Here is a 27337-nt window from a genome sequence, read left to right as displayed (position 1 = left end):
TTTTAGATGGGTTGTATTAGCAGGAAATTTTATTTTTACATCCAACATGTTCATACTAACTTCCTAATTTAAAACAAGACTTGAATTCTTTGGAAAAGTACAATTTGTTAATATTTCATTTAAACTTTTTGCATCTATGTGCAATGATGAGATTGAATTGAACTTTTCCTCATTCATATAACACTAGTGTTTGCTCTTTAGCATCACATTTGAAGTATTCTATATTCTCATATATTGAAATCATATGTTTTTTGGTGGGACTGAGGTTTGAACTCAGGGCTTCACACTTGCAAAACAGGTCCTCTACTGTTTGAGCCACACCTCCAGTCCATTTTGCTCTTGTAATTTTAGAGATGGGGTTCTCACAAACTATTTGCCCAGGCTAGCCTTGAACTATGATTTTTAGGATCTCATCTTACACAATAGCTAGGATTACAGGTGTGAGGCACTGGTACCCAGCTGAAATTACTTATTTCTTTAACATGTAGTACAATTGCAGAAATAATGTCACGTGACCCAGAAACCTTGTTTTTTTGTCCTCATGGCGCAACTTTGCAATTTTGAGGGACCATGTGAATAAGTTCTGGCCAATGGAATGTAGTTTACACATTTCAGAAAACTATTATTTGAATAAATGTGAAAGTGCTTTATTATAGGGAACTACTCGTATCTGAGACATTTTTGAAAAAAGGATCACTAATGTGCACAGGAATGCAGTTGGATAGTAGGAATAACGTAATGTTCTTTAGCACAGTAGGACAATTATGGTTGAAGACAATTAATTGTATATTTAAAAGTTGTTAGTAGAGAGGATTCCAAATGTTCTAAACAGAAAGTAATTGTAAATATTTGAGGTGAAGGATATGTCAACTACCCTAATCTGATCATAACACAATGAAATATCACACTATATCATATAAATATATATAATTATGATACAGCATTTAAAATATATGCATGTTAAAATACAAAAACAATAACAACAAGAACTTTTTTCTGTTTATTGGTGAACAATAAAATATTTTACATGAATTAAATCTATGTACAAAGGACTTGGAACAATAGAAGACATGTTTGATAAATGTTTAAAAAATGTAAAATTTTACTGCCAATACCAGTATTTTGATAAGAACAATTTTCAAAGAAATTTAACTCTGAATTTGTATTCCATATGAAGACTAAAAGAAGGCTATGATTCCAGTATTCAGGGAAATAATGAAGAAATAAAAGAAATTTAATTATAGAAAGTAATATCTTTGGGATTAAAAGTTATTTAGCCAACTATCATACACATGATCCAAATATTTTATTTGGAATTGGGTGAAACGAACACATCTGTGGTGCTGAAGAAAAAATTCCTAGAACCCCAGAGAATTTTGCTGTATTCTTCTTCAGGTATCAAGAAGGCCAGAAGCAACTGTAAGAAATCTAGGTGGCCAAACTTTATACTCTCCTGCAGGAACATAAAGAAAGGTCTCACTTCTGCCTTGCTGGACAACAGAAATCAGGGGCAATTTTGGTCTTAAAAAGACAGAGATGGTTCCTAGCTCAGGAAATGCTACCTACTCTGTTCCATCCATAGTAAAAGTTGTGTTTGGGCAGGAACGGTAATGTTCTAACAATAGAGCATATTTTTTCTGATGGGTGAAGTCAACCTAATTTGAACCCCCAAAGACAGCCTTCAAAGAGTAAATGGCAAACAGCAGTAAATATGTAATATCTTCACCTGAATCCCAGATGTCATTAGCACAAGTTTTTATTTTTTACCCTATAAGCCACAACCCAGCTGGCAGCTTCTTTAGATAAAGGATAAAATGGAATCTTTACTAGACTAGACAGTAGAAGGACTAAGTATGTAAGGAGGGAGGAGATAGGTCTAGCCTCTAAGATCTTGTCAACCAGACTGGTTTGAGATTGGATCCACTAGATAGTCAGGGAGGCAACATAGACACTACTAGAGAACACTAGGTTTGGAATATTATAGAAATAAAGCAATTAAATATTATGCCTACTGCTTTTTTTATGTGAGTCAGTCATTGTGGAATAATAATATTCCTCACTTCTAAAATGAGGCTGTAAATAAGCTTGATTCCCCTAATGGATCACAGCAAACAGCAAGGGGGTAAAGAATAAATTTCAATTAGAAGGGGCCCAGGAGACAAAGAATGATTATGTGATAGCTAAAGCCACCTGCACTGAGATCCTGCTTGGCAGCATGGGCTCTGTGGATCAACCAGCTTAAGAAGGTCTTATTTATATAAAAATGTGTGTAGCTATTTATGGTAGTAAATATTCTCAGGGAGGGAAAAGTAAACGGGATAGGTTTTGTATAGTTCCAGTATACTCTAAGTTCTGGGGCCAAAATCAATACTCCTTTCAATGTGACCTATTCCAAATGACCTCTGATCTGATCACTCGGTGAAATAATGATAGTGATGTGCCTTGCTAATCTATATTGCTAAAAATAAAAATGCCTACTGTCCTCATCAATGGTGAGCATGTAGCCTTTAGTACAAATCAAAGACCCAAGGGCCCTTTACTGTTAAGATGAGTCCACCTCTTGATTATGAAAAGACCTCTTTCAGTAATCATGAAGAATCAGCACATCAGTTAGATAATGTTACAAAGGAAGTCTCTAACAGAAAGAATACATTACATGAATGCCTAAGTTCATTGGTGAAAGTAAATAAGTAGACAAGTACAGGTTACTACAGTACTGTAGTTGTGAGCCATAAATCCATTTTAATTCTCATAGAGAAGTTAAATAACAAAATTTGAAAAGTAATTGTAACTATAAACTTATGTTAATGTTTTGTGGTGTCAAAAACATAAAGTATGTGTGGAAGAAAGAAACAAAATTTAGAACTTTTATATGTGATTAAAATTAAGATATCAGCTTGAAATATATGTTATAACTAAAGATGTTTTAGGTAACTATAAATAAAATACTTATAGAAGATATAAAAAGAAAATTACAATGGAATAAAGGTATGCCACTAGAAAAACAAAACAAAACAAAAACACTAAATAAGACAGCAAGAGCAGAAAAGAGGGGCAAAATAACTATAAGTTATATGAAAAAAAGTCAAAGTAGGAATAGTAAGCACTTCCCTAACAATAATTGCTTGCATATAAATGGACTGAACACAACAATGAAAGGACATAAAATGACAGAATAGATATTTTAGAAACAAAATACCATTATATGATATCTACAAAGGTAGCAAACAATGATATCTACAAAGAGCCAGTGGCTCACGCCTGTAATCCTAGCTACACAGGAGGCAGAGATCAGAGGCTCACAGTTCAAGGCCAGCCTGGCAAAACAGTTTGCAAGACCCTTTCTCAAAAACACCTATCACAGAAAAGGGCTGGCAGAGTAGCCTAAGTAGTAGAATACTTGCCTACCAAGCATGAGGCCATGAGTTCAAACTCCAGTACCACTAAAATAATAATAATTATTATTATTATATTAGACTTAAGGATATGCATAAGCTGAAAGTGAAAGACTGGAAAAAGCTCCGTTCAAATGGTAAGCAAGAAAGAGCAAGAGTGGCCATGATGTAACATATGAAGTAGGCTTTACATCAAAAACTATCACAAGAGACAATGAAGGATATGACACACTGATAAAAAGGGCCAATTCAATAGGAGATACAAAAAGTATAAATAAATATGTACCCAACATCAAAGCACCTAAATATATGAAGTAAACAAAAAAGTGAAAAGAGAAATAAACAGTAACACAGTAATATTAAATTTTACCACCTCTGCTTTCAATAAGGAATAGAATGTCCAGACAGAAAATCAGTAAGGAAACAGGGAATTTGGACAACATTGTAGAGCAATTGGACCTATGGAATGTACAGCACATCCCATGAAATAGCAACAGGATCCACAAGTATATGTGGAACATTCTCCAATGTAAACAGCATAGTAAACCACAAAAAATCTTAATAAATTTAAGAATGAAATCATACCAAGAATTTTTTTTCCAGCCACAATGGAATGAAAGTAGAAGTCAACAGCAAAAGGAAAACTGAAAATTTCAGCAATATGTGGAAAATAAACAATACACTCTTAAACAAGAAGCTGAAAAGAAAATAAGAAAGTATACTGAGACAAATGAAAATGAAACAGCCAAAACTTATGAGGTGCAACAAAAGCAGCACTAACAAGGAAATTTGTGTCAGTAAACACCTACATTAAAATACAAGAGAGATCTCAAATAAGGAATGTAATTCTATACTCAGGGAACTACAAAAAGTAAAACAATCTAAGACCAAAATTTGGAGATAGAAGGAAATAAAGATCAGAACAAATATAAATGAAAGAGAATATGGAAAAACAATAGAAAAAACAAAATTAAGATTTGGTTTTGGAAAAAAAATCAATTTAATTGGCAAAACTTTAGTAAGACAGGAAAAAAATAGAAAGTTCAAGTCAAGTCAGAAATGAAAGAGAGGACATGATAACTAATGCCATGGATAAAAAGGATTTTCAGAATTATTATGAAAAATTATCTGCTAGCAGGGCATTATTGGTTCATGCCAGTAATCCTGGCAACTCAGAAGGCAAAAGCAGGTGGTTTTCAGGTTTGAGGCCAGCCCAGGCAAAGTTCAGACACCCTATATCAAAAGGAAAATAACAATAAAAGAGCTGGGAGTGTGGGTCAAGTGATAGAGTGCTTGCCTAGCAACTGCTAGGCCCTTGACTCAATTCCCAGTACTGCAAAAAACAAAAATTACACACACAGACATACATATATATTATAGATATCCACCAAATTAAATAACATAGAAGAAATAAATTCCCAGAAATATATAAACTACCAAGACTAAGTTATAAAGAAATAGAAAAATAGATAACCTGTAGACTACCAAGAATGAATCATGAAGAAATAGAAAATCTGAACAGATCTATAATGACCTAAACTCTGGAGATTAAATAAATACTTAAAATCTTCCAACAAAGTAAAGCCCAGCCACATAGTTTTATCTAGGAGTTTCAACAAACATTTAAGGAAAAATTAATCTTTCTCAAACTCTTCCAAGAAACTGAAGAAGAGGGATCTCTTCAAATTCACGTTAAAGGATATCACTATCCTGTTACCAAAGCAAAAAAATAAAGTCAACTATAAACCAATATTCCTAGCAATTATTGTTAATATTGTTGTAAAACTCTTGAACAAATACTGACAAACCAAATTCAACAGCATATCAAAAGCATTATGCACCATAACCAAGAGGGATTTAGTCCTTGGATGCAAGCATCAAGCAATCAAAATATGACCAACAATCAATGTGATAATATCACATTAACAGAGCAAAGAATGAAATCACACATTCATCTCAGTGGATGCAGAAAAAGCAATTGAAAAAATCAACACCCAGTCATGATAAAAACAAAATAAACTAAGTTGTAATAGGGATTTCCTCACCACAATAGAGACCTCATATGAGAAGTCTATTGCTAACACGATACTCAACAATGAAAAATTGCAACATTTTTGTCTACAACTAAGAACAAGGTGAGGATGCTCACCCTCACCATTTTTATTCAACATGTTCTAGTCAGGGTAATTAATCAAGAAAAAGAAATAAAACAGCTTTTGCACAGGAAAGAAAACAATCAACAGTTGAAAAGGCAACCTACTGAATCCAAGAATATTTGTAAGTCATAATCTGATAAGAGATTAATAATCAAAAAATATAAGGAACTCCTATAACTCAGTAGTAAAAAGGAAAATAACCAGTTTTAGAAGGGGCAATGGAAGTGAATAGACATACAAATAGTCAGCAGGTATATGAAAAGATGCTTAACACTTCATAGCATCAAGGAAATGCAAAGCAAAACCACAATGAGACATCAACTCAAGTCCATTAGGAGGGTCACTGAGAGAGAGAGAGAGAGAAACAGACAGAAAGACAGAGACAGAAAAAAGGGAGACAGAGAGGAGGAGCAGGAGGGAAAAAAGGAAGGTAGAAGGGAGGGGAAAAAATGAAAAGTATTGACTATCTTAGAGAAGTCCTAGAATAGGAATTCCCATGCAGCTATGGCACAAAAATAGTATGTTATTTCCCCACCAAAATTAAAAATATAAAATTCCATTTCTGGGTATTTATCTGAAAGAATTAAAAGCAGAATCTTTTTTAATATTAAGAGATTTTAGAATTTATTTCCATATGATATATTAAAATATATATATATATTTTAAAATATATATTCTAACAATTGATACTGTATGAATTTCTTTCAAAAGTATTTATATAAATACATCTTTTACAGTTGGCATTATTATACTGTCATCCCTTGGTATCCATGGGAAAAGGTTCCAAGGATACTGCCATTGAGGAAAAAAAACCCCACAAATGTTTAGGATGCACAGAGTTTAAACACAACTGATAATAACACATGAGTGATTGAGAGCTTCTCTGCATCAACTGAGCTGTGTAATGTACATGCAGGAATTTATTTTTCCCATAAAATATCAGGATCTCGAAAAGCTATTTTATACCCATGTTTGAGCATTACTATTTACAATAGCCAAAAGATGGAAGCAGCTCCTGTGCCCACCTACAAACGAATGGGTAAAGAAAGTGGATTGTTGATCAATGAAGTTTTGTTGAGCCTTCAGAAAGAAGGAAATTCTGCTGTATGCAGCAACATAAGTGAACCCTGATGACATTGTACTAGGTGAAATAGGACCTTGGCAAAAGAAGAAATACTGCATGTTCCACTTATCTGAGGTGTCTTCACTGAAGCAGAGAGAAGAATGGTGACTGTTAAGAGCTGAGAAGAGTGGGAAATGGGGAGTTTCTGTTCAATTGGTAAAAATGTTTAGTCTTCAAAGATGAAGTTGCAGGAACTGCAGTTCAACAGTGTGACTATCATTAACAGTACTGTACAATACACATAACACTTGTTAATAGGGTACATTTGATGTTGTGTATTTTTTACAATAGAAAGAATACATATATTTATGGTGCTCATTTCCCTATTCTTACTTCTCAAGACATTATCTCCTTCTTTTGCATAACTCATTACTGTTTTTCCAAACCTTTGTGCTATAAATATTGATTGAGCACTCTGAATACACTATGTCTGTTTTTTCCCATGTTACAGTAATTTTACAGTACATTTACAGTACTTTGTGCACAGAAGAAACTCAATGAGTATTTGTTCCATAAATGCATTTTTGTATGAGTAAAGGACAATTCTATTAAAATGTTCTAGGTGGTACATAATAAATAGTTTATGGTATTCATTTCAAAGGCTGATATTTCTTACTCTTTGAAGATGTCCATAAGGAATTCATAAAAAGGTAGCATCTTTACTGATGGAAATAGTTTTTAAAAATTTAATGGAAGATGGTGGTTTTCCTTTTTTCATGCACCAGATATGTTAGGGAGCCACTACTAAGCAACATGAGAATGAAGGTAGTCTAATGAGTAGCTAGTCAGTCAATATACAATGAAAAGAATTCAATATAAGTGTTGATAGTGACAGCATGATTAGAGCAGCTAGGAGCTGTCAGTGCTTTAGGAAGTTGCCAAAAGGCTTTCTGTCCAAGTTGAATTTTATAGGAACAATACCTACTGGTAAGAGGAAGCAACAGAAGGACATTCTAGGAAAGTGAAGCAATGGGTATAAAGGCAAGAAAGCATGAACAAGCCTGAGTAATTAGTGAATTTGAAAAAGGTATAGGTCATAGGAAGAAGAGTAACAGAGTAGTCCACGTGATGGCTAAATTACAAAGACTCAGGTCCAGGAATTTAGTGGAAAGGGATGCATAAAGAACTATTCCCACTCCATCTCTAATTCCAATTAAACCCAAAGCCAGTAACAGCAACAAAAGACCCTTCTGTATGTGCCTTGTCTAAATTAATACACGTGAAAATTATAGCCATTTGCTAGGTTACAGGCAATGAAGTTGAGCACCACAAGCAGAAGTAACATCTCTTCTTTTTGTGTATATTGTAGCACTTGTTACTGTCTTACGATATTGGTCTCCTTTGACTGTGCTCAACACATAGGTGAATTGTACTACTTCCCCCACTGCTCGCTTACCCCTTTCTATATTTATAATAAAGGTTGTATTAATTGAAGGGCATTATTTATCATAATTTATATAATCTTTCCTATAAATGTAGTCACAGAAAATACATTTTTTCACAATATGGTTGACTAACATTGAAAAGACAAGAATAAGAAAGAACCTAATGAGAATTAGGTTACTGGCACCTAATTCTTTGTTTTCTTAGACTTGAGTCAGCAGAAATATGAAGCCTGGTTAAAATGCCGGTCTTCCAGTTTTTGTGACCCTTGTTTGTTCCTCAGACTATTGTGAACTTTGGCCCGATTATGTTCTTTTGCAGTTGTATATTTATGTACCATTCACTTACATAAATATTGCCTGTTGCAAAGAATCTGTTTGGAGAAATTTTAGAGACATGTCCAATTGATTTGTTTCAGGGTAATCTTGGCTCCAGTTCCTAATCCAGATAGGAAGTACCTAATCTTTACAGAACTACTGTAGTAAAAGGGTATATTTTACATTGCTTATCACATGTTCAATTATACAATAAGCCTCGAAGAAGTGTATACCAAGTCACCCAAAGTGCTTAGTGTAAAAGAAAACATACTCTCAGAGCTCAGAATCTCAGGGAATATAAGAGGTATTGAACTAAACCACAAATGAGGTTGTTAGATGGAACACAGATGTCAGGACTGGAAAAGGACAAAGATTTTTAACATTGGTTTTTCCTTTCTTCATAAAATTTTGACTTTGCTTTTGTAACTATAACATTAAGCCCTCCCAGTAGAAATACTTATGTGAATTTAGCCTACCATAATTAAAAGTCATTTTAGGATTCTTTAACTGAAGAATTCAAAAGGATATAAATTCTATCATTGAGAATCTATGTAGCTAAAAATATTTAAATTCATAAGCAGATATTTATGGCAAGCCCTTCATAATCATATGTTTCACCTTTAGGTCATTATCTGAATATTATGTAAACAAAAACATTAATTTAGTTTATTAAAGGAATTAATATAATTAAAAAATATGCATAACTAGAAATGCTTCTCATGATGTAGACAACTTTTGATCAATAAATAAAATCATTCTTTGTGCATTCGAGAAAGAACCAATAGTGTAATTTAAGGATCACTTAGCTGTGTAATTCAGGGAGCAGCCAGTACTATGAGAGAGAGGCTCTCAGATAAATTGTAATTTTAAGACTACACAATAGCAAAGGGTTTAGGAGAGTACAATCTGAGCCCTGTCCACCAGCCTGTGGTAAGTCATATGAATACCACCAAGTGAATGTCTCTTCCAAAATATGCTCTTTCTTTATTTTTCTATCAGGTAACTGAATATAATTTTAATACAATCCGTTCTTTTATGTCACATTAAAAGTAAATTAATCTTCTTTTCCTAGTTTCATGCTTTCTTAAAAAATGTTATATCTGATTTTTCTCTTCAAATGCACTATAATATGCATTGTCATTATAGTATCCAATGTCAAGAAAGTCATGTAATATAGATCAAAAGAATAAAACCTATTAAACTATAATTCAATATTTTAAAATATTTTAATTGTTAGAAAAAGATATAATTTTTGTAATTTATTAGAGAAATGTTTTTAAATATTTGTAGTTATTTCCCTTTTCATTTTACTCTTTATTTATATGAATTGTTTGCTGAACAAGCTTTTCAAAACAAATAATAAGGACAAGAGATGAGTGTGAAACTGGGACTTAAAACTCTCAATGAATGTAAAGAATCTATTATACTGAGCTTTCTAGTTTGAAAAGTTAGTGGAAGTTGGTGCCACCCAACTAAGATACAGCCTTCAGTCATGATGCTGAGTTTGAGGGTGAAGATGAGTTCCAAGTTGAGATAAAGAGACAAAGAAAGAGAAAGGAGAGAAAAAGGTATCTATAACAGCTGACTGAACTCTACAACAAACTTATCTCCAAACCCTAAATGGAAGACACAGGTCAAAGGTGAGGTTTGCAAAGCTCATCTGAAAAATGGGCCTTACTTGAAGGGAAGTACAGACCACTTGTCAATTTACATTGTGCTCTACATTGTACAATATAATATAGCACACTCCATGGCCACAGGATAAACAGAATTGGATTACCAGTGCATTATTTGGCTGCCCTCATCAGAAATATAAACCGTCTCTACAAGTTTAAGATAAAACAGGAGAAGCCTGATCATTTGACTAAAATAAAACCATCTTAAATGCAACTGCTGTTTTCCCTCCCGATATGGCCCATGACTCCTTGTCAAGGCCAGCTGGAGACTGTACCTAGAAGAATTACACTCAAGTTTCTGAAGCTGCCCTTTTCTCTTATACAAACTCACTAATCTGATCTGATCATCTTGTTTTTGTTGAAGCAATGTGATAAAAGTTGCATGGAATCCACAAAGGGTAACTAGGCCCTGAGACATTCTGTGAAGATCAGTACCTCCTCAGATAAGTACTGAGTGGTAATAGCTTTATGAGATTTGGCTGGCTGTTAATAATACTTTATGTAAGTTTCTACAGCCAAAAACAAGCCGTCCAATTCAAGGGATTTTTGCAACATTCTTTTTTTTTTTCTTGATATGTGAAAATACAATGGAAAAAGTTTGTGTTACAGTCATTTAATAAAATTTGGAAGTCATTTTTTCAGAGATGGCCACCCATCTGTAAATAGAGAAAATGAACTTTGACATTTTTATTGTTTATCTTAATATTGCCATCACTTACTTCCTTCCCTTTTAATATTTTATACCCCACCCATTCTGTGAACAAATGCAGAATAAATTTTCTCCAGGCAAAACCATGTGTGCTTATCTAACAATGCAAGCAAAAGAAAATTAACACAAGTCTCTCACTAAAAATTGAGGATGTTAAAAAAAATAAAACTAGTGAGAAGTTTATTTTTTAAGCTTAAGTTTGCTTTAAATATTGTTCTCCTGGGTTCACTGAAAGCATTTAAGATTTCAATAATAGAGGCATTTCCTTTTGTAAAGATTTTAAATAGAGAAATAAATTTATTAATATTGAAACATATATGTAGATCAGATATATACTAACAAAGTAAATTATCTGTACAATTCAAAGGTAAAAGATTTAGTTTTTGTTATAGTGATAATTGCTTCCAATGTTTTTTGTCTAATTAAATGTTGGACATTTGTTATATTCCAGACCCATGTTGGAAAAAATTATTAATATATATAAATGTAAATAAGTATAAATATACATTAATGTAAATGTAAAGAATGGAATTGAAGTGTGAACAATAGATCTTCTCAAAGTGAATCTTGCTTCCCCTACAACTTTTGATATTTAAGATTCATGGACCAAACACAGATTCAAAGAAAGGTTTTCTTTTATACAGAGAAGCTGAAAAAGGCAGTTGGAGAATTCTTCTAAAAGTGACTCAGATGCTTACACTGTGCATCCTCTGTGGTCTTTCCAAACTTTTTATTTAAAAAAAGAGAAACTCAAAGCAAAAACAAGGCAAATGCTATCGATTAATCTTCTTTCTTCCCCTCTAGATTGGGTCTAGTGGTATTTTGACACAAAAATAAAATATCAATTTCAATTCTATGAACCAGACTTTCCACTGGAGCACAACTTGCTTATGATGAATTAATTGATTGGCCCCCACTTCTCCAAATCCCCACTCTGACTCTACAATTTGGAGTTTTGCAAAGCATCTTGTGGTATCACCAGCTGCAATCAGAAAGACGTTTGTGAAGTTCAATATGGAAACCAGAGCAGGGCTGGAGTGGGATTTGAATTTCCACAAAGTCCTCCCGCCCTTTCCCAGTGGAATAGAAATTGTTGGCAAAGCTGACATCCTCCCATAGTCAGAATAATCTCAGCTTTCTCCTTGGAAAATATTCAAAAAAAAGAAAAGGAACATTATAACTTGCAACCATGAGGAATGTGAACTAGGATCCTCTTCAGAGGAATTGGGGCCTGTGTCTTGAATCAGTACTACTGACAGCCCTCCATGTCTGTCTGAACTTGTATTTAGAAAATCTGTCTCTTCATTTTTGGTTAGTGATATTTAAAAGCCCATGACATTCACTATACTATGTTAGGTAGCCAGTGAAAAGCAAAGTTGAATGGAATGCTCCAAAGTTATCCAGAAAATTCATCCTAAGAAAATAAACAATCTGAACAATTCAAGTAAAAGAATTCCATTACCACTATTTTTCTCATTAATAAGTGTATCTTGGCAGCATTATTTGAATACTTACTGTTTTAGATTCGGAATACACCAAAATATAACTGCTCTGAGTGATAGTTTTACTATGAAAAATAAAATTTAACATAAAGTCAGTTTTCTCATGCTGGCAGAATCATTTTGGAATTATTTTAATGAATGTCATACCCTTCTAATTTGCAGACCAAACAAGTTCAATTGCCTCAGGGGTTATGCCACATCAGGTGAGAAACACTGGGGAGGAAATCTGAGAATTCACAAAACTGTGAAGGATTCACTAATGGCTCATTTCATGAGTACTTGCCTACTATAGTTGCCTTTGCCCCCCCCTAAAAATGCTACTGTGCATTCTGATAAAATGGGATTCTGATAAAAGGGATTCTGATAAAATTTTTCCAGGGATGATCATTTGAAATTTTTATGCTATCAATTGCAGAATGTAGTAAGATTTTTGTCATTGAGATCCATTGTTATTGCTGAGTTTTGTATTCTATGATGATAATAAATTCCGTTGAACACAATCAAAGCTGATGTATGCATTTTGTGCAAGTAGCACAGAGAGCTCATCCCTTTCAATAATGTAAGAGTTGTTGATAGGAGTTTTCTTCATAAATGGGAATATTGAGATGAAAAACAGGTCTGACACCCTAAGCCCATCACTGAAAGATACCCGGTTTACTCTGTAGTATATAACTCAGGGGTCAAGATAAAAGAGATTTTCTCTGCCCTCTGTATCAATCTTACTCTCTCTTCTCTAACAATCTCTTCTTCACCATCTTGTCTAACGTAACATAACATTGCCAGGGCATACTATATTCACGGGAAACATTACGAAATCTATGGAATTCAGAAATATTACAAAATATGTTTAATATTACTCATTTTCTTTATTATACATATGCTTTACCCAAAGTATAGTCCTAAATCCAAAGCAATCCTCTACTGCTGAAAACCTTCCAATAGCATCACATTGCCTCTGAGACAAGTACAAACCCATGGCAGGGCTCACAAGCCCAGCTATTACCAGGTTGCTACTTACCTTTTCCATCTTTCACTTTATAAGCTAGAAATACCAGATGAAGGTAGTTCTTTAATGCACACCATGATGAATCATTCATACTGCTGTCTATGGATATTGTACCTGCTTATGATCTCATAAACTTTGACCTTGCTGACTTACTCTGGTGACCTAGCTCATGGCTGCCTCCTCCAGACAGCTACCAGTGAACCTTGACCTCTTTACACTGAACTGTGGACCCTTCGTGTTAATCCCACAGCACCCTCTGCTGTTTTGCATCATAGAACATGTTACAGTGAGGTTTCTTAGTCTTTTTTAGTGGACTGAGACTATGAACCATCCAAGATCAAGGACAAGTATTTTAACCATTATTTTATTCATTTCTTTGCTGCATATTCTTTTCTGCTTTCACCTTCCAGGATGGGGTGAAGAGAAAGAGATAGATAAAAGTAAGACAAAGATAACAGAAATTTCTAGAGAGAACCAAGGGAACTCAAGAGTAGAGTTACTTGCTCAAAATAAGGCAAATCCCCTTACATGAAATTGTCTGAGTGTGTCTGAAAGAACAGAATGAACACAATACTAAATAAATGTTCAAGGGATATAGCTTCCTGGTGAGTGATAAATACACCCTATGCTTCTATAATAGGCCCTGTCTCCTCCTTCTGATTATTTTTTTCTCACCTAGAGGGCATGTTTCAAGTTTCTATGATCATTCTCATTTACCTCTTTAAGCCTGGGTAAAAACCCTTTGTCTCTATGAAGCCATCTCCAATGACACAAGAAACTATTTTTTATCATGTTTGAAACTTTAGAAAGCTGACTCATTCTTGACATTTATAAATATTTTAGGGCTTTCTTCCCTTCATGTTTATTTAATCTCAAAATGAACTGTGTGATTAAACATAATGATAATTGTTTTGTGGCTAATCCACTGATACCTATATTTGGTGTTGACAATAAGTGGAATTAGTGCTTAGTTGAATATTTTTGTGTTTGTCCTAATTTCCCTTTCAGCTAAGACATTTATAGAGCTAAGAATAAAAATTTACAAAATTCAAATATTTAAATTTGTTAGGTTTGAGTGTATTTTAGACTTTCCTACCCATCCATATGTTCTTTAAAACACTGGATTTTCAAGTACCTTAGAAAAGGTAAAGGACTTGATTAGGTCATAAAAATCTTACTTTCCTTAAAATAATTGAAAGATAATTTTCTGTTCAAAGTTGCCACAAATTCTTTATGTAGTCTTGGGCAAACATACCTCCTCTTTAGTTTTATTTTCTTCCTTGTAAAATGAAGGACTTAATGATAGAGGAATGTTTTCTTAAATATAAGTGCTTGATGCATGTAAACTCATAATTTCTTGATTCAATTTTACTAAAGAAGAATACTAAAAGGTTAAGTTAAATGTCATTAAACACATGACAGATATGAGTCTCAGCCTATAAGTCAACTGTATAAAATAAGTTTATATTCTATAATTGAACAATTTATATGTTGTGCTTAATTCTTCTAACTGGAGGCAGAACTTTCACTTTTCTAATTTGAGGTTTCTTCCCTTTCTGCCTCAATCCCCCAGATATGCCTGAGTTTGGGGATTTAATGAGTGCTAAACAATGATAGAAGGATACAAATTGAGTGCTCAATGACAGTTCTCCACAGTGTAATTTGCTGAGGTAGCAAAGGCTCTATGCCAGTCCCCATAGGTGATCCTTCCTCAGTCTTGTCTTCCAGACCTCTTAAAGTCTCCACATGTCAGAATACAAACTATTGTGCTGTCTGTAAAACCCTGCAGATGTCAGAAACTCTACCCATCCATGGCAAGACCCATCTAAGTACACAAAACCATCTCTTCACTAGGTTTCTATATCTTCTCTAAAACCTTCTCTGAGGAGATACATACATTTATTTCCTCACCTCCAAATCTATCAAATCTCTGTCCTTTTTCCTGTATTATCAGTGCTTCTATTAAATGAGTGAACTCTCCTGGTCTCTATCTAAAGTCAATCCCAATCCCCGACTTTCACAGTAGAGCCTTTTCCTTTATTTGCATCTCCACCACCACTTTATGTTCTCTTTCGTTGATTTTCTTACCAGCATGCACTCTATATCTTACATTTACATGCACACGTGTACACCCCCCCCCACACAGACACAAAATCCTCCCTGATTCCATCCAAACCATCCAGAAACTAGCACTTTTCTGTCATTCTCTTTATGGATATGACTAGAAAGATTTATCGACACTCACTTTCTCCATTTTTCCCCTCCTATTTTTTCTTTAACTTCTCTTAGTCAGGACTTTTTAATTATGTTCATTTGAAACACTCTAATTTCCATTCCAGCAAATCTAATGGCCCACTTTTGGTCCTTGTTCAATTAGACTTATCAACATTTAAAAATGTTGAAATACTTTCCTCATTATTTTCCAGGATCTAATATCCTCCTTCTTTTCCTTTTCTCATCACTATTTAAAAATAAAATCCTGATATGAAAATATCACAAAAATAAATATATAATCTAGTAAGTTATATTAAGGCAAGTACCCTGAAAGTCAAGTAAAGGAACAGAATTTTGTGGATATCCCTGAAGCCCCACTATATGCTTCATCCAATCAAAACCTCCTCCTTGCTTTGTCAAAAAGTAATCACTACCTTAGTTTATATATCACTTCTTTACACTGATTTTATCATCCAGTGTGAATATTCAGACACTATCTATTTGCTATGAACCATTTTGTACTTGAAGTTTTTTCAATATCCTTTAACCTAAAGGTTCCTATTCAATCCCTTTCTTTTCTAACAATCTATCTTATTGATGAAACTTTTCTATTCTTTCCTGTCTCCCAATGGCACTGTCATTGACTAGTTGATTAGGCCAAAAAGTTTAATTTCCATATTTTCTCTACAGTCTATAAGTTCTCTAAAATCATCAAGTTTGTTTTCCCTCTTTTCAAAATCTAGCCCGAGTCCATCCATTTTCCCACCTTCCCCTTTTCTTCCTTTAGTCTAAGCACCATCAGCTCTCACCTAAATTATAGTCCATTACTAACATGATTCCTGGCCTCAATATTTCTTTTGACTGCTATAATCTATTTTAAAACAGCATCCAGAGTAATCTACGTGTTGGCCATATATTTTTTTATTTGTCTTTTTTTCAAATTTTGAAATAATCAAAACTTTATTTAAAAAACTAACAAATAAGCAAGGTACAACTACAAATTAAGAAATTAGGTCTGGGGCATGTAGCTGAGTGGAGGAACACTTGCCTGACATATGCAAGGCCATGAATTTGATACCAAGCATCTCACACACACACACAAAATAACACTGATTCATTGCAACATCTAATCCTTAGAATTAAATCAATAGCTTTGCAATTATCAAAGGTCCTTTTTTCTGTGAAAATCCAATTCAGAACCTTCTTTTTTCATTTTCAAATTATCATATTATTGTTGTACCAGGGAAATATTATGACATTCACAGAAGTTCTTACAGGGCTGGCAGAGTGGAACAACTGTACAAGCGCCTGCCAAGCAAGCATGAAGTCCTGAGTTCAAAGCCCAGTACCACCAAAAAAAAAAAAAAAAGTAAAACAGAGTGCTTCCAATATATTATAGTTGAATTCATCCCCTCTATCATTCTCCTTTGTCCCCCCTCCCTCCATTCCTGGAATAGTTTTAACAATGTCTCATTTTTTTCATTTTTATACATGAGTACAAAATTCTTCCACTACATTCACCCTCCTATACTCTTTCCTTGTATCCTTCTCCTGCCCACTAGTACCAACCCCACAAGCAGGGCCTGTTTTGCCTTCCTGTTCTCCATTTTTGAAAATTAAAAAAAGAGACACTTTTCTTTGTGTAAGCTATCTATACAGTGTGTTTCATTGTGACATTTCCTCTTATTGCTCTTAGTTTTCATATTCTCTTTGAGTTTCTTAGTCTTTAACTTTCACATCTTTGATATATTTTTGAAGATTCAGATAATTTATGGTTTATGTTTTAATTATAAGCTTTATATTTTAGAGCAGTTGTAAATTCAAATCAAAATTAAACAGAAAGAAAAAGGTAATTCCCATAAATTTCCTGCCCCACACATGTGCAACCTCCCCATTATCAAACATCCCACTAGGGTGGTATGTTTGTTACAATCAAGGAAGGTACATTGACACATCATGATCACCCCAAATCCACAGAACCCAGTAGTAGGGTTCACTCTTGGTACTGAATATTCAGTTGGTTTTGACCAACACCTGATGACATGTACCAAGCATTGTAACAATAAACAGAATAGTTCTACTGCCCTAAAAATCCTCGGCGCTCTATCTATTCATCTCTCTCACCTCACTAACACCAGGAATCAGACATCATATTTCCTGTCTCCATAGTTTGACTTTCCAAAATGTCATATTGTTTACATGTACCACAATTTTTTCTCTTTCATCTGCTGAAGAACATCTTGCTAACTTCAAAGCTTTGGAAATTCTGAATAGAACTGCATGTTTTTGTTTGTTGGTTGGTGGTTTCTGAACCCAGGGCTTTGGGATTAGGGAGGCACTCACTGCTTGAACCATACCTCCAGCTCTTTGTGCTGGGGTTATTTTGGAGATAAGAGTGTCTCTTTTTGCACAGGCCAGCCTGGACCACAGTCCTCCTCTTTTAGACTTTCCACTATTGCTGGGACCACAGATGCATGCCACCATGTCCAGCTGTCTTCCATTGAAACGGTGTCTTGCAGGCTGACCTTGAACTGCACTCCTCTCAATCTCAGCTTCCCAAGTAGCTAGGATTGCAAAGTTTGTTTTTTAAATCTGAGATTTAATAGATAATTGTAATTTCAGAAAGGACTCCTTTATTCTTGGCCTGATCCTTTCACATTTAAAAACCTTAGGAAAAGCACATACTCCAATAAGTAATTTTGACCCAGGTCCCACTACTAATGAATAGATTTAACTGTTATCTGTATAATTTGTTGTTATGGTCATTACGAATTCCTTCAGAAAAAATTATTATTTATTGAATGTATTCCAATTTCAGTAGCTCTCTAGTCATGGATACAGATTATACAGAAAGGAGGAGGAATGCATATATTATTCATTTGAGGGTTTCCAAGTACAATTTTTCCCAATTTGATTCTGGCTCATTTATAACATTTTGGTGTGGACTTAGGGTGACATTGCCAGGATCTAAGCCTCCTCACATAAAATGAAAATATTTTTCAATCAAGCTGAAAGGCTGGAAGAAGTGACTTTCCCTTAAGTCATTGCTTTTTACTTCTGTGATGCACGTTTTCCACGTCCCAAGGGATTGGCAGTACCTTGCACAATACTTCTCAGCTTCTTGCTTATCCGTCAAACAAAATTCTCATAGGAATACACTCAGTTGGTTTACTGTGAAGAAGACGTACTCTTAGAAGATGTTTCCTATTTTCTCTTTGCTCTTGAGTTGGTCAAACTAGTCTTTATTACTTAAACAAGTTCAACTATTTGGCCTTGACAGACATAGAGCTTTGAGTTTGAGTGAATATGATCAAAGTACATTATATGCATGTGTGAAAATTTCATAAATGCATTATTTTGTAAATTAATATATGCTAATAAAAATGAGTGGAAAAAGGAGAAACTTTTATGCTACCTGACTTTGTGATGATGCAGCTTAAGGACCCACTTGGAGGAAATCTATAGTTCCTTTAAGGTCAGAGAGGAAGGCATTTGCAATCACCATTACTTTTCAGGAAATTTAAATTCTGATATTGTTTCAACCTCCAATATATATGTCAACTCAGCTTTTTGTGAGGCATTGTTACCTCATTCAGTAGGATTGTACTCACCTACGTATCTTCTGAGAGCAGAATGGCAGGTTTTACCAATTTACAACAGGCTATGATAAAATGCCTGGGGCTGCACCCTCACTCAGGGATCCATACACTTTCCTGGTGATCCAACTGGATTCTTTTCATTCTTAAAGTCAATAGATTTATTCTTTTTGTTGAGATATTTGTACATCTTTAAAGGATTTCTCCACTCTGTTTGTGTTTTGGTGCCCATTATTGATGCTCTTTCCATCCTTTTGCCTCCTTCCCTTCCCAGTGTCTAGTGATCACTATTCTGTTCTGTTCTTCTACAAGGTTGACTGATTCATTTCTACAAGTGTGTGTGCTGAAAATGATAGGATTTCACTCTTTGTTTTGGCGGATGAGAAATATTCCATCATGTAAGTATACCAAAGTGTCTTTATCCTTTCATCAACAGAGGGGTGTCTTAGTGGGTTCCACATTTTTGGCTATCATGATTAGTGCTGCAATAAACATGGAGGTGCAGGAATCTTTTTGTTATATAGCCAGGAGTAGAATTGTTGGATCATTTGGTAGTTATATTTTTAGTTTTCTCAGGAATGCCCATACTGCTTTCTATAATACCTGTACTAACTTACATTCCCATAAACAGTGTCCTGCTCAGATTTTTTTTTTTTTTTGGTGGTGGTGGTGATGTTTTTGCCTTTTTTTTAATGACAGTTATTTCAACTTTTGATGTTCAACCTATTGAGGTCCTCATATACTCTAGATACCAATCCCATGTCAATTGAATAGTTCACAAATATTTTCTTCCATTCTGTAGGTTTTCTCTTAATCCTATTGACTGTTTCCTTCTCTGTGCAGAACCTTCTTAGTTTTACTATAATCCTATTTATCTACTTTTGTTACCTGTGCCTTTGGGGCCCTTCCTAAAAAATCATTACCTATACCAATGTCTTGAAGTGTTTCTCCTTTATTTTCTTGTAGCATTCTCATAGTACGAGATTTGACATTTATATAGTTGATCCAGTTTGAGTTTTGTGTACAGTATAAGGAAGGGATCTTATTTCATTCTTCTGCATGTGCACATTCAGTTCTGCCAGCACTGTTTATTGAAGAGGCTGAAAGTCAACAGACTTCTAAGTGTTGATTGGACTTTAGCTGTGTAGTTAAATGGAGTCTGAGAGTAAAGTAGGAACAGAGGTGAAGGCAGGAAGATGGACCAGTTTTGATACTCCCATTTTGTAGTCAGACATATTTGTGCTTTGCAAGAAATGCTGAGCCTCTGGTCTGACAGAGATTTGTCATTCTACATTAACTTTTAACCAGAAGTTCATTTATATGGGTTCAACTTTTTTACCCTTGAGCATTTTTCTTTACTTGTAGGAATCCTCCATGATCTGACCATCATTTTGTTCAAGCTTCCTTGTTCAGTTGGTCAACGTTGTCTTTTCTGTCCTCTATGTTTTCAAATGGTCTCTCCTCTGTGGATATCCTAATTTTCTCTCCAGGCTCTCAGACAATTTATTTCTTTTATTTGTAGGGGAAAAATTTCAAGTTATCTCTGGGTGTGGATGGATGGGGTATGAGGAAACCAGAAAAGTTTTCATGCTAAGGTGATAGAATACAAACTGGTAGACTTCCAAATGTCTGCCAGTAAATGGGGAAGAATTTTCTCACAGTTATGACTCATATTTGTACCTGTGCAAATATTTAAGTTGCAGGTGACATTTCAGAACTGAGAGCCAAAAGCAGATATCCCAAGTTTCCAACATGCAGACTTGCTATAAACTGTTCTTAATGGTTTAAGAATGCATGGTTATTTGGCTAGTTACTTAGCATGATATTGCACTTGCTAATATTGCACTTACCAAAAATTGAAGAGTAATATCTCAGGGGAAATAAGTACAAAATGATGTCAGATGAACTTTATAATAATCTCAGTTCTGTCACTTGCTAGTTTTTTGACAATTAGCAAATATACTTTGACACTTTAACATTAACTTGAACATTATAATTCTCTTCCTTCTGTAAAGGGAAAAACTATCAGCATCTTAAATGTGAGAAAAATCTAGATAAGACACTTACCAAAACATTGATAATCAAGATTGATTATGCTGATCTGGTCTTTTCCACTCTGTGCATCCATGTGGACCCTAAAAACTGGTTGATAAAAACAAGTTTCCAATTTAGAAGGCCATTCTCTGAAAATTAAAATACCACTTACTAAGGTCACTATGAAATACAAATACATAAAGTAAATGAAGCACGTTGTACCTGCAGAGAATGGGTCCTTGTTATGTTAACTTTCCATCTGTATGAGGTTAATAACTACAATAACCATAATTATACGTGATGCAGAAATCAGGGACACAGTCACAAAGTGGAGAGGCTAGAGGTCAAACTGGACTCAAGGCAGCACATTGATCACTATGGTCTGGAGTTTGGCTTCAGCATGATGACTCAATATACAAATGCTGGTCACTACTAAGGGGTGATTCACAACCACCAAACTCAAACAATAGATGTAATAGTTCACCATGAGAAAAGTACCCCTCACACAGGCAAATCCTAATATTTGTAGTTTAACTCCCTAGAAGAAATCAGATTAAACTAAAGTTAATAAGAGAATGGTTCTGAAACCAGGCAAGAATTTGCCTCATCTTAAAGACAACAGTTACCACACTTGGTAAAGCTAATGAATCTGTATTAGCTGCTGGAGCTGACTTACCACATGGACCATAGTGATATTACATTTAGGATTCAGAATTTTCTATCCTCCAGACATTGCAGGTGACACATGGCCAATTCATCTTACTATTTTTCTTTCTGCCTTTTCTGTTCTCCGAGTTTGCTCTCACTTTTTTTTAATCCATCTTTCCTTTTGTTTTCAATGTTTTTCTTTCTTTAGCTGACATTTTCTTTCTTTTTTTTACTTTTTAGGTCATATAAAATACATTTAAATAGTTTATAACTTGTATATGTTAATAAACTCAGTCTCTTTAAACCCTGCTTAGTGATCCTTCTTAGCCACTCAGTGCAAGATATTGATACTGGATGTTGTATTTACAGTTGACTGATCTCATTCAATACATGATTTTGGCTAAAGCTAAAATTAGTTTCACATTCTGAGAGTACCATGCTTCACTCATACCATATATATTAGAAATAAGTGTAATGAATCCATAATGCATGTGAAGTTTGCTGTCTCAATAGAAAAGAGTTACTGACATGCGGAAAAACTGAGTTCTGAGTTCAACCTAAGATTCTAGATACCTTTGTTCTCTGTACAAATATTTCCATTACTCCCAGATTTCTAAGATCCAGCCCAGCAGTCATGGTGGGACACTGGTCTGAGAGTGACAGAGATTCAACACTGAAAAAAAGAACAGGTCCAGGCTGTGGGTATTCAACTAAACTTGTCTACTTAAAAGTCTTTTCATTATACCTTACCCAAGACTCCTGGTCAGAATTTTTCTCTTTCCTTATGTACTGTGTTGGCCAGCTTTCCTTACCTACTGTGTGGTCAACTTTCCATCACTGTAACAAATACCTGAGTCAGTCAATTTATAAAAAGGAGAAGCTTATTTTGGCTGATAGTTTCAGTTCCCAGGTCTTGTGGCCCTGTTGCTTTGAGTCTGTTGCAGCACAGTACATCATAGCAGAAGTGCATTCAGGGGAAGCATGTTTACCTCATAGCAGATAGAAAGCAAACCTAAAGAGATAGGAAGGGTCTGAGGCCCCAATATCTCCTTTATAGGCATGCCCACAATGACCTAACTTCCTTTTACTAGGCCCCACCTACTAGCATCTCCACCACCTCCCAATAGCTCCACACAGGCTATGGAGGTACATTCAAGATCCAAACTACAGTATCTACCCTGTCCTAGTCTAGAACTTTCTATATAGAATGCTTTAATTGCTTAGAAGTATTTTTATGTGAGTTACAGCAGCATTTCTCTGCATATGGTTGTTGCAGAGAGAGGTTTACATGGACAGGATGCCTAAAAAATATTAATTGCTCAATAATTTATTAATTTATGGCACTGTGGTTCTGTACACTAAGCAATGAGCACAATGAAAGTGGCATTTCATTCCCAGCATTTTCTATATTGTGTACTGTGACCAAATACCTGAGAGAAACAATAGAAGAAAGTTTTATTTTAGCTCATGGTTTCAGAAGTTTCAGTCCATAATACGTGAATCCATTGCTTCTGGGCTCAACATAAGGTAGAACATCATGGCAAGAAGTATGTGATGGAGCAAACAGTTTGTCTCATGGTGGACAGGAAGCAGAGAGAAAGCATGCCTATGTTAGTAGGCTTTCACCTTTTTCTCCTTTTATTACAGCCTATGAGACAGTACTGTCCACATTCACGGTGGTTTTCTCACCTTATGTAATCCTCTCTGAAAATGCCTTCCCAAACACACAATAATGTGCTTTACTAATCCATAGGTGCTTCTCAATCCAATCAAGTTGAGGATCAAAATTAACTATGACAGATAGCACTTAGTGACTGAGTGCATGAATGAATGAATAAATGAGTGAATTATGAGAAAGATAAAGAAATCAAAGCACTCTCTTACCTGTCTTCCTTCTCCTTTCTAAAATTTAGTGATACAGTGCCTTTCATCCCTTCCCACCAAAAAGACACAAAATGTAAAACAGTATAAATTGAACAGAGACCTAGTTCATCACTGCTGACTCTAGCACAACAACTTTTAGTTCCTTGCTTAATCAAAAATTTTTATACAAATTTTAATACCAACACTGTACATTAAAATACTCCATGTTTATTCTTATTCATAACTTCTTTTATCCCAGGACCTTGGAAGTTGGTCTATTAGAGACCTCTTGAATCAGTATCACCTGAATTCTTGTTTAAAAATCACATTCCATGCCTAGAAAATATGAGGTCCTGAGCTAAAACCCTAGTACCATTAAAAAAAAAAATCACATTCAGGAGCATGATGATTTTGCATTACTGAAAGAGAACTTCTAGGACTAAACCCCAAATCCTCAAGTTATTTTTGCATGCTAAAGTTTGGGTTCCATGCTCGAAAAGAAGACAAAGTTACACATGGCTGCTAATGATGAGTTTTTGTTTTTTAAATTGAGAATAAACAAAGTTTCATACACTACTGAAGGAAAACAGAAGTCAGACTTTCTTGAGCATTTGGTCATAAGGATAAAGGCTACAATGCACTAGACATCAGCCATGTGTGGCAACTTAAATTTAAATAAATAAAATGAAAACATCCAGTTTCTCAGTCACACTAGCCACATCTTGGGTATTCAGTTTCCACTGGAAAGTACAGAAAGTCATAGAGTGTGGAATCAACCCCACCTGCTATGGGACCTGCCTGGATAGGCATGGAGGCTGCTAAACTCATCAGAGTGCATATCCTATATGGAAACTGGACCTCAACAAAAAATAAACAAAAAAAGCACATTTTATTTAATCCTCAAAATCATTAAATGGGAAAGTCAAAGGTTATGTTTAAGAAATTTGCTCAAAGTTATATAGCAAGTAAGGAGGAATGTGCACTATGCTATGTAGGATGAGAGCACAGATACCTGCAAGAAATTGCTGTCAAAGATAAACAAGCATAGACAGCATAGAGTACTGGTATCTAGACCCACCCAGGAGGAAAAGATGGTGCAGTGAGCATGACTATGACTTATTTTTAAGAATAACCTATAAGAACTTTGGAACCAAGGTCTTTTTGAAATCTCAAGCATCAACCATCTTAATTTGTTAGTCATCAGTTATTATTAACATTCCTATTATTCAGTCCACAATTGAATTCTCAGTTATATCTATTTAAGACAGAGAAAGGACTAAAGTCAAAAACTAAATTATAGACACGCCTATCTACAGTCACAGTCCCTTATAGGAGTTTGAAACAAAATATTAGAGACCCATTAGAGAAGAATCTGGACTTCCGAAATTAACAGGCTGTAAACTGAAAAGTACAGACATTGTTCTCTATCTTCTGTCAACAAGAACCACTTTCCTTTCTGTTCTTTTATACCTCCAATTATCGAGGATTAGTTTAAGATTACAGGAAGCAGTTTTAATTAAAAATAGACTGAGTAGATTAGCAGAGTGGAAAATGAAGCAAAACGTCAGTGCTTAATAAAATCCATTATTCTTGATATTTTCTTTTAACTGTATAAAATGATACTGCTCCATGGCTAAACTCTATTTTTATATTTCTCTAAAATTATCTGAATTTAAAAATACTCTAAATTTGTGATTGTCTTACAACTTGCAAGGCAATCCATCTTTCCTTAAGAGTAAACTTCCTACATTATTGACTTTTATTATTAACAATATGCTAAAAAGGATTATATATTACATACATAACATTTTAAATATAAACTTCTTTGCAAGATCACATTAATGGCTATAATGATAGGATGGATCCATAAAATCTAATCTTCCATACTGTGAAATAAGCAGAAATTGGCATACATGATTCTTTAACTCAAACTTAATGAAGGCAACACAGGATTTGTTGAGTGTAAGTACACCTCCACTTATTAGAGGGAACTACATATGTGACTTGCTTATATCCATATGTATTCAATGAACAAGAACCAATTTTCAGTGTGGGAAGCATCAGCCTCCAATTTCTCACCATGTAACTATTCCTAGCCTTCAACATTTTTCTGCTGAGGGAGTAATTCTGCTCACATCTGGATCCTTTCTGTGATGTGTTAGGTGTTTCCCATGCTCCTGCCTGTTTGCTATGTTTGCAGCTTGGCTCAAAGACCCAATATTCATCAAATACAGTCTCTAACCAGAGTCTACTAACCTTCGGAATCATTGTCTGGTGATATGGATTCCTGCTTCTCTAATCTTAGCATTTTATCCAGCCATTTAAAAACTCTGTCCATTTTTGGGGGTCATTTTGAATGGGATTGTGGCAATTTTTTTTATATATTACTATTAAACATTTGCTAAGACATTTGCATTTATTCTCTTTCTGCATGATATCTTATGGACTGTAGTAGTATGAATTTTTCTGTCATATATATGTATGTATATTTATGTACATAAATATATGAAGTCATAGATATTATATATAGCTAATATAATACATAGTTAACAAGTACATAGCTAATTTAACAAATGTTTATTAAGATCTTATTTTAAGATTCTAAATTGATGAAAAAGTTATCAGCTCTGACCTCAAGAAACACAGAGCTGAATTAAGAAAGACAATAAGGGGGCAACGTGACTACCACTTTCCATGCACTTGATCCTGAGGAGCAAATGGCCTGGGAAAGCACCTGAGAGAGTCTGTAAGAGGGTGTCAGAGTCAGCTGTCTGAAGAGGTCAAACACTGATTGTGATCACCATTTGAAACTACAGTTTTCCTTGATTTGCAAAGAAAAAGGGGGAAAAAATCTACCTCACACCCTGCTACCTCTCCCCTAAATTCCACTGAATTCCCAATTCACAAACCTTCCCTCTTCCTTCTTGACATGGTATTTCATTTAAACCCAGATTCTTAGGGGTTTGTGAAGATTGTTCACTCTAGGAAAAACCCACCATTACTACCTAATCAATTGCTCAGGAGAATGAATTATATGTAAATATTCACATCATTGAATTCAGCATTTATTAGCCATTCCAGCGCAGCATCTTAGAAATGACTCCAAGCTTTTACCTTAGTGCTGTGGTTTGGCCCTTATGGGTTCATGTGTTGGAGGCTTGGTCCTCAGTGTGGGTAGTATTGAAGTGGTAGGGTTTTAAGAGCTAGGACTTAGTGGGAGGCCCATCAAGCCCTCTGAAGGCACTAAAGAAGTTCATACCAGAGTGTTGTTATGAAAACCTTAACTAAGATCCCAACCAGCTCTCTCTATTTTCCTGTTTGAAATATCATCACTTGCTCTCACATACACTCCATCTCCATCAACCATGAAGTGATGGAGCTAAGAGGAACTGAGCCAATGCAGGTGCCATGCCCTTGAGCCTCCAAAACTGTAAGCATATAAACCTCATTTCTTTATAAAGTCAGTGTACCCCAGATAGATATTTCAATACACTAAGAAAAAGCTCACTGCTGCACTTAGTGAGGAGATAAGCAATATACTTGCTTCCTTATCTTTGCTCTGCTTCCCTGAATAGTATGGAATGATACAACTGTAGTAGAAAAAATCTAATTTTCATTTCTTAACCCCCACCCTTTTTTTTTTTTTTTGGTCCTTTATAAAGCAAGGAATGAATGACCTTTTAAAGATTATCATAACAAAAAGAATTCTGGAAAA

The 27337-nt window shown here is 34.8% G+C and overlaps 1 long non-coding RNA gene across 3 annotated transcripts in view; it reads right to left on the bottom strand.

The window, feature by feature from the left end:
* Positions 1-27337, bottom strand: part of LOC141415432 (uncharacterized) — a 175867-nt gene that overhangs the window by 39577 nt on the left and 108953 nt on the right. For all 3 annotated transcript variants that reach the window (XR_012440442.1, XR_012440441.1, XR_012440440.1), the window contains exon 3: positions 21145-21219. This is a non-coding gene — a long non-coding RNA (uncharacterized lncRNA). The remainder of the gene's footprint in view (positions 1-21144; positions 21220-27337) is intronic.

Source organism: Castor canadensis, chromosome 13 (assembly GCF_047511655.1).
Source record: "Castor canadensis chromosome 13, mCasCan1.hap1v2, whole genome shotgun sequence".
Taxonomy (NCBI): domain Eukaryota; kingdom Metazoa; phylum Chordata; class Mammalia; order Rodentia; family Castoridae; genus Castor; species Castor canadensis.
The sequence above is the reverse complement of the archived record's forward strand: the minus strand, read 5'-3'. Positions and strand labels throughout refer to the sequence as shown.